Source organism: Trichomycterus rosablanca, chromosome 4 (genome assembly GCF_030014385.1).
Source record: "Trichomycterus rosablanca isolate fTriRos1 chromosome 4, fTriRos1.hap1, whole genome shotgun sequence".
Lineage (NCBI taxonomy): Eukaryota > Metazoa > Chordata > Actinopteri > Siluriformes > Trichomycteridae > Trichomycterus > Trichomycterus rosablanca.
In genome coordinates, this window is record NC_085991.1 from 12,707,071 (window position 1) to 12,717,305 (window position 10,235).

A 10,235-nucleotide genomic window follows, 5' to 3' on the forward strand; every position below is an offset into this window, starting at 1 on the left:
ATTAATTTTTATTCAACAGCAATGTTGGTGTACACACGATCACAGTTGGACCTGAGGATGTTTGGAATGTACTCCATAAGCCATGCCTTGGGTTAGTATAATAATGTTGTAAAGGATAATAATTAAGGTTATTAAGGTTAGTTAAGGTTGTGTAGGTTTTCTGATAAAATCTGGGTGGATCCCTTCTTTAATCCCCGGCTCTTTAACTAAAGAATGTTGACTTATCAAAATGTCTCTTCAAAATGTATCACAGTGTGCAATTAGAAATCAAAGGTGGCATTAAATTGGTAAACATGTAAAGCCTGTCTAATTACATGGGGTTACAAAGGTACTTTATGAAAACAGCACAGAGCTTTCAAATGCTTCCTAGTCCTGACAGTTGATTAATTAAAATAAGTTTTTACTATTTGGAACCTTTAAATATTTTTCATGTTTCAACTCTTTAAGAAGAGGTTATAACCAGTCTATGTACGCACAACCTGATATTGCAGAGTGAGATGTGGCCCTGGGTCAACAGGGGAGGTGCTTCAATCGAAATCGTTCGATCAATCACAAACTAGCTGCTGCTATGACATCACCACATTTGCCGGGGCTAGCTAATCCTAGCTAGGTAATGAGTATGCAAGCTAAAAGATCCGGCAACTTTGTTACTTTCAGTATTTGATAGAATGTTGGAAATCATTGTTCCAAGCAAAATATTAACAGTGTGCAAAGCATGAAATAAATTTCTCAGATTTACCATTAGGTTAGCCAGCTAGCTTAACTACTACTAGCTAGCATAGCAAAAAGCTATGAGAGATTAGCCAAGCCAAGGCTAGCTACAATATGTAAAATATTATTCTGTGTAAAGCAAAAAAAACTGTACTACTACATGTTAAGCATGTATTATAACAAAGGGGTGCGTGTCACAGAGCTTTTTCTCTGGTTGAGGTTAAAAAATGAGAAGAATAGAAAAAATGGAGAAAAACGAGAAAGGCCCGACAAATGTGGTGATGTCATAGCAGCAGCTAGTTTATGATTGGTTGAACGTTTTTGACTGAAGCACCTCCCCTGTTGACCCAGGGCCACAGCTCACTCTGCAATATCAGGATGTGCATCTATGTACTGATACTGCATGTTTTGATAGTTTTGTAATGCAAGCACCGACCACACTTACCAGCTCAACCAGACAACATAGTATTGAAGGTCAGTCACGCAGATCAAAGTAACACAAAGACTCTTGTTCCTGCTGGCTCGTTGGTCTAGGGGTATGATTCTCGCTTCGGGTGTGAGAGGTCCCGGGTTTAAATCCCGGACGAGCTCTCGCTTTGTTGAACTATCCAAAAAAAACTTATCAAGTGTCCCGTTAAAATCTAACGATCAAACAAAAATGACACATGCTGATTCACTGGTAGAAGTTGGTAAGCTTATGTGGGTGCAAATGCCTTTAATGACACCTCATGCGTAAACTGTTAGAAATGCTTTAATGAAGCTCTGCACTGAATTTTGTTTTGTCATGAATACACTTCCCAGTGCAACCAGTCAACATGCTTTTGACGCTAAGCCACGGAGGTCAAAGAAATGTCCTGGCATTCATCCAGGCTGGCTCGTTGGTCTAGGGGTATGATTCTCGCTTAGGGTGCGAGAGGTCCCGGGTTCAAATCCCGGTCGAGCCCTTGTTTACCCACATTTAATTTATCAACTGCCTCTTCAGGTTCTAATCCCAGTGTGCAAATGGAAATGAAACGGGGCGATTAAATGGTAAAACTTGAACAGCTTTCTACCTGGATGCCAGGCCACATTATTAAAATTCTAACCTTTAGCTTAAACTTTGTCCTCGTACAATTAAAACAAAATAAATAAATAAAAAATGAAATCATGCTGCCAGAGTTATTCTAAAAGCCATCGATAGGTTTTGTGAATCCATGTTTAAATTTAAAGCACTGTCATTGTTGATAGTTTTTTATTAACAATTGATAAAACATGTTTATCTCTATTTTGTTTATTTATAAAAAGTGGAGAAATTCCTCACACAGATCAGGAGACTCATCAAGGTCTCGACCAGACTTAAAATTGTACTAATGGTATTGTAAAGAACATGCAAGATAATTAATAGAGAAAGTACTGTTCCATCATTATGAAAGACACAATATAAGCACTACATGAGCTAACAAAGAGGAAATGTGATAAGGAAAAGATTTATTTTAATCTTAAAAGATTAAATTTACATGAATTTACTACCTGAGCCTCAGTACAAGGAGAACCAGAAAGATTGTGTCTATTTATTTGGAACTTAAATGAATAAAACAGATAAAACTTGTTTTACTTTGTAAACTATTCCAGATAAAATACATCTGTTTAAAAAGCAAACAGCTCCACCTAGTGAGAAGAAAACAAAGAATGATCACATGAAAGACTTTTTGTGCAGCATGACAGGAGTTGCTGTTACTGTGGGCTCCATGGCGCAGTAACACAGAGCAGAATCTGTTACAGCAGCAGAGGAGATCTTCAGCTCCACTTTCATATCTTCTGTATTAAGATTTATAGACAGACGTGGATCAGCTGGTTCAAGTCAAGTCAAGTCAACTTTATTTATATAGCGCTTTTTACAATAGACATTGTCTCAAAGCAACTTTACAAAATCCAGGACCAACAGATACAAAAACCCCTGTTGAGCAAGCCGAGGGCGACTGTGGCAAGGAAAAACTCCCTGAAAATTACAGGAAGAAACCTTGAGAGGAACCAGACTCAGCAGGGCCCATCCTTCATGGGTGGCCTGGAGGATACTTTAAATAAATACACGATTTACACAAATCATACAAACACAGAATTAAATGATCTAAAAGTCATAACTGGTAATAAATAGATAAATAAACAATTAAATAATAATAGAGTTGTTATCCGCTCTAGTCTTCAATAAAGTCTGTAGTGATTTCTTGTCGTTGCAATTACTCCAGACCCGTCACATCTGACAGGAGAAGCATCGTTGTCCCGGCAGTCTCGACTTCAATCCTTAACCTCGGCGGGTAAACAGGTTTCCATCAGAATGCCCTCGGGGTAAAACAACAGAGAATGTAGTTAATAATGCACAATGCTAGTTGACAAACAGTTTTACAGAGAGTTTTAGACTCCGGCAGCCCTAATTATTACAGCATAACTAAAAGGGAGAGCGAGCAGGTAACAAGGTCATGAAGGCTTTCACAGGACATCAGCGCCCATCTCCCCACCGTCACCAAACCTGAGTGATCGGACAAGAGAGGCAGAACGACAGCAACCCAACATCCCTGATCACCACAAGTTTCTATGACCAAGAACCCCCAAGCTCTGCGCCTTTGTCTATACTAATCAAAAGCCTGAGAAAATAAATATGTTTTCAGTCTAGACTTAAACATTGAGACTGTGTCCGAATCCCGAATAGAGGCAGAAAGATTATTCCAGAGTTGTGGAGCTTTGTAGGAAAACGCTCTTCCACCAGCCGTGATCTTTTTAATTTTAGGAACTATAAGTAACCCTGCATCTTGTGAACGAAGTGGACGCGCTGGGCTGTAGTGATTAATAAGTTCACTCAGATACTGTGGAGCCAGACCATGTAGCGCTTTATAAGTTAGTAAAAGTATTTTGTAATCAATGCGAAATTTAACTGGCAGCCAGTGTAGAGAACAGGAGTAATATGGTCAAATTTTTTAGTTCTAGTTAGCACTCGAGCTGCTGCATTTTGAACTAACTGGAGTTTGTTTAAGGATCTACCAGAGCATCCAGTTAGAAGAGCATTACAATAATCTAACCGAGAAGTTATAAACGCATGGATCAGTTTTTCGGCGTCATTAACAGATAGTATATTTCTTATTTTAGAAATGTTACGCAAATGATAGAAAGCAACTCTAGTAATATTATTAACGTGTGTATCAAATGAGAGATCTGAATCTATTGTGACACCTAAGTTTTTTACATCTGGGCTGGGAGTAACAGAGAACGTGTTTAAGTTTAGCACCAGGTTAGACAACTTGTCTCTTGCAGCTTTAGAGCCAACAAGTAAAACCTCTGTTTTATCTGAATTAAGTAAAAGAAAATTACACGACATCCAGTTTTTTATGTCGTTTACACAATCTTCTATCTTACTGATTGTGTCAGTATCATTTGGTTTGGCTGATATATACAGCTGTGTGTCATCTGCATAGCAGTGAAAGTTTATGCCATGTTTATGAATAATTTCACCTAGTGGAAGCATATAGAGTGTAAATAATAGCGGTCCCAGTACCGACCCCTGTGGAACACCATACTTTACTTTTGTAGTTTCCGAGCATTTATTATTTACATAAACGAATTGAGAGCGGTCAGTCAGATATGATTTAAACCAAGAGAGTGCGAGTCCTTTAACACCTACTGTATTTTCTAGCCTCTCCAGTAAAATGTTATGATCGACCGTATCAAACGCTGCGCTAAGATCTAATAGAACAAGAAAAGAGACACATCCATTATCAGAAGACATTAACAACTCGTTAACTACTCTAATTAATGCGGTTTCTGTACTATGATTGGGTCTAAATCCTGATTGAAATTTTTCATGAATACAATTTTCATTCAAATAAGAACATAACTGTTTGGAAACGACTTTTTCTAATATCTTAGAGACAAAAGGAAGGTTTGAAATTGGCCTATAATTAGCTAGTACATGTGGATCAAGATTAGGTTTTTTAATCAGGGGTTTAATAACAGCACTTTTAAACAATTTAGGTACATATCCAAGGCTAAGGGATGCATTGATTAATGTAAGCAGGGGCTCTACAATAGCTGGGAGTAAATCTTTAAGTAAACGAGTTGGAACAGGATCGAGTATACACGATGATTACTTTGATGACTTAATCAACACAGTTAGTTCATTTTGGGAGATTGGATTAAAGGAATTTAGTTGGATTAACTCGTTACTATTATCACCACTGTTATCACCAATGCTGCTCGGAGTGAGTCCATACTTAACATTGGCAAGTGACACACTCTGACTCTGAAGTCGTATTTTTTCTATCTTGTCATTAAAGAATTTTAAAAAATCATCGCTGGTACAGTCAGGCGATATATTAGATTCAGTTTCCTTAACGTTTTTAGTTAATTTGGACACTGTCTCAAAAAGGAATCTGGGATTGTTTTTATTTTTCTCTATTAGGGATGAATAATATAAAGATTTAGCTTTTATAAGTGCATGTTTATACTCAGTTAGAGCATCTTTCCAAGCAATCTTATACACTTCTAGTGTAGTGTGACGCCACTTGCGTTCTAATTTTCGTGCTGCTTGTTTAAGTGCGCATGTGTGGTCATTGTACCAAGGAGCAAGTTTTTTCTCCCTAATCAGTTTAGTTTTGAGTGGGGCTACGTTATCTAAGGTTGCGCGCAATACAGTCTCTAGGTTTTGAGTTGCCTGATCTAGTTCTTTAGGTTCTGATGCTGATATATTTGGTAATTCTGGTAGGCAGTTTATGAACGCTGCTGCAGTTGCAGATGTAATAGTGCGCTTATATTTAAAACGATGCGGTTGCTGTATATTATTGGACAGGGACACTTCATAAATTAGTAGAGAGTGATCAGAGATTAAGTCATTCTGTGGTACAATTTCCAGGTTGTCTATGTTTATACCATAAGTAAGTATTAAATCTAAGGTATGTTTACAGCGGTGAGTGGGTCCTGTTACATTTTGGGTGATGCCTAAAGATTCTAAAATAGAATCAAACGCAGTTTTGAGTGGATTACATTTATCCTCATAATGGATATTAAAGTCACCAACAATTAAAGCTTTCTTAGTTAATAAAACTAATTTAGAAAGAAAATCGGCAAATTCGTTAAGAAATTCTGAGTAAGGACCAGGGGGTCGATAAACAGTAACCAGCTTAAACATACTAGTTTTATCAGATGAACATTTATTGGTTATGTCAGAGATAAGAACTTCAAACGAGTTTGTTATGGGAGTTGATTTTACAGTGAGACCTATGTCCTTGTCATAAATTGCGGCTATTCCTCCACCACGACCACTAAGACGTGGCTTATGTTCATAACTGTAACCCGGAGGAGATGCTTCATTTAAACCTAGATACTCATCAGGTCTAGCCCAGGTCTCAGTTAAACAAAGTGCATTAAGACAATTATCTGTAATTATTTCATTTACAATTACTGTTTTGCATGCAAGTGACCTGATGTTTAGAAGTCCTAACTTTAGTTTAGCTTTACTATGGTTTTCATGATGCTCATTTAGATTCATTTTAATTAAGTTATTATGACATACTTTTTGATTTTGTTTTGGCTTACACCTGCCACGGTAAACAGACACAGTCTCAATGGTTTGTGACCTAAGGATTCCGGGTGACGTCCGATGGCGACTCGCAGACAGTCGGTTAGGCCTGTTAGTCTGCTGCCTGGTCTTGGCTCTGGGTAGTCATTTAACACTATCTGCCGCTACACTAACGCGGTGGTAAAGCCTGTCACCTATGCTGCAAGAAATGCGAGCAGCACCCTCCCACGTGGGGTGGACACCATCCCGCTTCAAAAGACCAGGCCTTCCCTCAAAGGTGGACCAGTTATCTACAAAATCAATGCAGTTTTCTGAGCACCATTTAGACATCCAGCGGTTCAGCGACAACAACCTGCTGTAGGTTTCGCCACTGGGTCGAATCGGTAAGGGGCCAGAGCACACTACTGCCTCAGACATCGACCTAGCTAACTCACACACCTCTTTAACATTACTCTTAGTAACCTCAGACTGCCGTAAACGAACATCATTAGTGCCAACGTGGATAACAATCTTCGAAAATCTACGATTAGCATTAGCCAGCACTTTCAGATTTGCTCTGATGTCGGGCGCCCTGGCCCCCGGAATACAGGTGACTATGGTTGCTGGTGTCTCTATGGGGGTTGCAATACGCACGTGTCGGAGCTGAGAATCTCCTATAACCAGAGCACTTACATTAACAGGCTGCTCAGCGGGTGGCTCACTGAGTGGGGAAAACCTGTTGGACACGTGCAACTGAGATGGTCGGTGCTTTGCCCTACGACTATGTCGCCGAGACGTCACCCAGTCGCCCCGCTGTGAGGGCTCTAATGCCGGAGTCTGGGGTTCTGTACCTGAACTGCTGGCATTCGGGGCTGCTACAGCTGAATCTAAGTCCTCACTAGTAGTAGTCTGTTCTAAAGCCCGAATGCGCCCTTCTAACACTGAGATCTTCTCCGTCAGACTAACAACTAATCTACACTTATCACATGTAAAGTTATCACTAAACACGGAGAAGGAATAACTGAACATGTTACACTCGGAACATGGATATAATGCTCCTGCTGGGGCCATAGTAACAAAGAAATATACTTAGCTTTACAAGATGAGTTGGAGATGATGTTTATGTTGGATTCACCGGCGCTTCTGCTGGTAGTCACAGAAGAACGGCTTTAATTCCGGATGAAACAGGCGATGATAAGCTGGAATACAAAAACCACCAACCAAACCAACACAAACGCGCTTCGTTCGGACAAAAGCGGCTGTAATTCTAAAGGAGAACGGTGTTATGCGCTGGTGTACTAAACAAATAAACGCGCTTCCTACGAACAGAAACGGTTATAACTCCCCACAAAACAGAGGTGTTTTAAGAGCTGAAATACAGAACACAACCAAACACAAACGCGCTTCGTGCGGACCGAAAACGGTTTTAATTCTGGATAATTAAGATGTTTATGCGCTGAAGTACAAAAACAAACAAAACCGGCTTCGTTCGGATGCCGGTAGCAGAAGTTTCCTAGTTTCCAACACAGCACGAATTTACGTTAGTAAACACAAGCGCTTTTTTACGATAAACAAAATAAAACTAAATCAACAACACACGGAAGATAAACGTATAAATTATATGTTTAAAACATACGTATATAAAAAGTTATTTAGCTAAAGGCTACAAACAAACAACTAGGCTAGCGTCTCAGCGTGCGTACCACCGGAAGTCTGGTTCAGCATATGTGGCCTGTTTTGTGGATCGTACAATCAGCCCCAGAAACTCAGGTTTTGATCCAGGTTTTTGATGATACCAGTGGAGACTAAATGGTGATCCTGTATATGTACAGGACAGTGTGATGCTCCTTTCTTCCCTTTCTTCTGTTGAAGATGAACTGGGTTGGTCTGGTTTAATGCTGTCAGCAGCCTCTGCTATAAAAACATAATTTACGCAAACCAATATCAAATAAAGTGTATTAAAATAAAAATAAAAACTTATAATAACAACAATACAAATACTACTACTACTAATAATAATATGTAATTAACAAAGAATAAATAATATATATTTACCAGTGTGGGCAACAATAATAAATACTGAGAGTAGGAGTAACATGGTTGTTCTGTGTCAGTTCAAATAACCAGGTTTAAAAAAAATGCACATTTTTACATTTGTTCTCACATGTAGCTCCCCCCACAGTCATAGTGAATCATAGTGTCTAAATCTAGAAGAAACTTCCTTAATGCTTTTCTGCCTGTGCTGACTTATATGTAAGTGTTTAAGTACACAGTGCTAGGCTACTTACAAAGACTGCAGTTACAGAAGATGGTATGAAACAACTTTCTTTTTTCCAGAAGACAGAAGTCGCCCACAAGTCATGCAATTTAATTGCAGTTTTATAGATTACAATTTTATACATTACAAAAAATAATTGAGTACACCTGGTAGTATTAAGATCACTTATGCCAGATTTCTCAGTTGAGTTGTTAAGTAATTAATGATCTCATGCCCTAGCTTCTTTTATCATATATAAAAAGCACAATTAAAACACCATAAATTGGTGAAATCAAACTGCCAGTACAAAACCAATACAGATCAATTCTTAGTATGTCACTGTACACCCACAGCAAACATTAAAAAAAATGGACTGCAGATAATTTAAGTTGTTACTCATCACATAATATTTAAATAATAATTTAACAAAGAAACAAATAAATATATAAGAAAGTGAAATAAAACAGATACACATCATCTACAAAACTAACACAGAGCAGTTTTCCCTAGCTGCGTCCGGAATCGCATACTTCCATACTTAATAGTACGCGAAATGAGGACGCGAGAGCGGTTAGTATGTCCGAATACACAGTATACATAAAGAGGTACGCGAGAAGTACCCGGATGACCTACTTATTGGGCAGCCATGTTTGAGTATGCAAGCGATGCACACTTGCGGTCCGCTAATGTATCCCATAATGCAACTGGAGCTGCGTAGGCGATTGAAGCGGAATAAGAAACAAGAAAGATGGCGGAAAACTGAGTCCTCTGTTCACAAGTGTAAGTAAGATAAATAAAATTAAAATTTTTAAAGACGAATAAATAACAAAAACACGATAAATATCCAAAATTTTGGCGAGTGGGGTTTGTAATGAGTCTGTAACTATGGTGAAATTACGTCATCACGTCCCACGTCATCACTTGACGCTGGTATGATGGCGGACGTAGTACGTACGGGTGTTGTGTGCATACTGCACACTTCTGTACTGAAAGTATATACTTTTTTACCGGCCGAGTAGTGCATACTTCCTCCAATCTAGTACGTACTCTGTAAGTATGCGATTCCGGACGCAGCTCCTGTGCCATTCCATGCCTACAGCAAGAAAAAAAAACATCATTACTGTAAAATACATTAAAAAGAAAAGCAGCGCAGATCATGTCAGTAGGAAAATCATTTGCTCATCATATTAATTTAAATGGCAATTGTAACTCTGTGATTTGTTCATATTCTTAAACATTTATTCAAGTGACAAAAGATTATTTTATTGACCCATGTAATAAAATCTAAAATTGATGTCTGCAACACATAAGACAAATGCATGTTTAGCACTGTGTTACATTACTATTCCAATTGCAGTGCTACCTTGTAACTCGACATCCCCTAAACTCAAAATCTTTGAAACTTGACGCCCTCCGTCGAGAAATTTGTACCCTTAAACTTGACGTTGTTCCATTAAACTTGACGTGTGCGACTGCTGTATTTAGCACTGAGAAACTGTAAGAATCAGCTTTTCCAAGAGAGTCTAATATGCTTGCTGTTAAAAAAGCTTAATGTGATTTAATGTATTAAAAGAACCGACACAGGAACACTAAACCTCTCTTAATAATTACTGCTCATAAGTTCTCTCTACTTATGAAATTCCTTGGTCGTTGTTTTAGTACAATAAGTCACGTTAAGCTTTGTGCACCGCCACACTCCATAGGAAATAACAGCAAAGCCAGCACAAAAGCGGTTTTGCCACT

General features: G+C 38.6%; 2 non-coding genes across 2 annotated transcripts; both read left to right on the forward strand.

The window, feature by feature from the left end:
• The first annotated feature begins 1,230 nt into the window (after positions 1 to 1,230).
• trnap-cgg (transfer RNA proline (anticodon CGG)) lies at positions 1,231 to 1,302 on the forward strand. Its single transcript has one exon. It is a non-coding gene; the product is annotated as a tRNA-Pro (tRNA).
• A 281-nt stretch (positions 1,303 to 1,583) lies between these two features.
• trnap-agg (transfer RNA proline (anticodon AGG)) lies at positions 1,584 to 1,655 on the forward strand. Its single transcript has one exon. It is a non-coding gene; the product is annotated as a tRNA-Pro (tRNA).
• Positions 1,656 to 10,235: the final 8,580 nt, after the last annotated feature.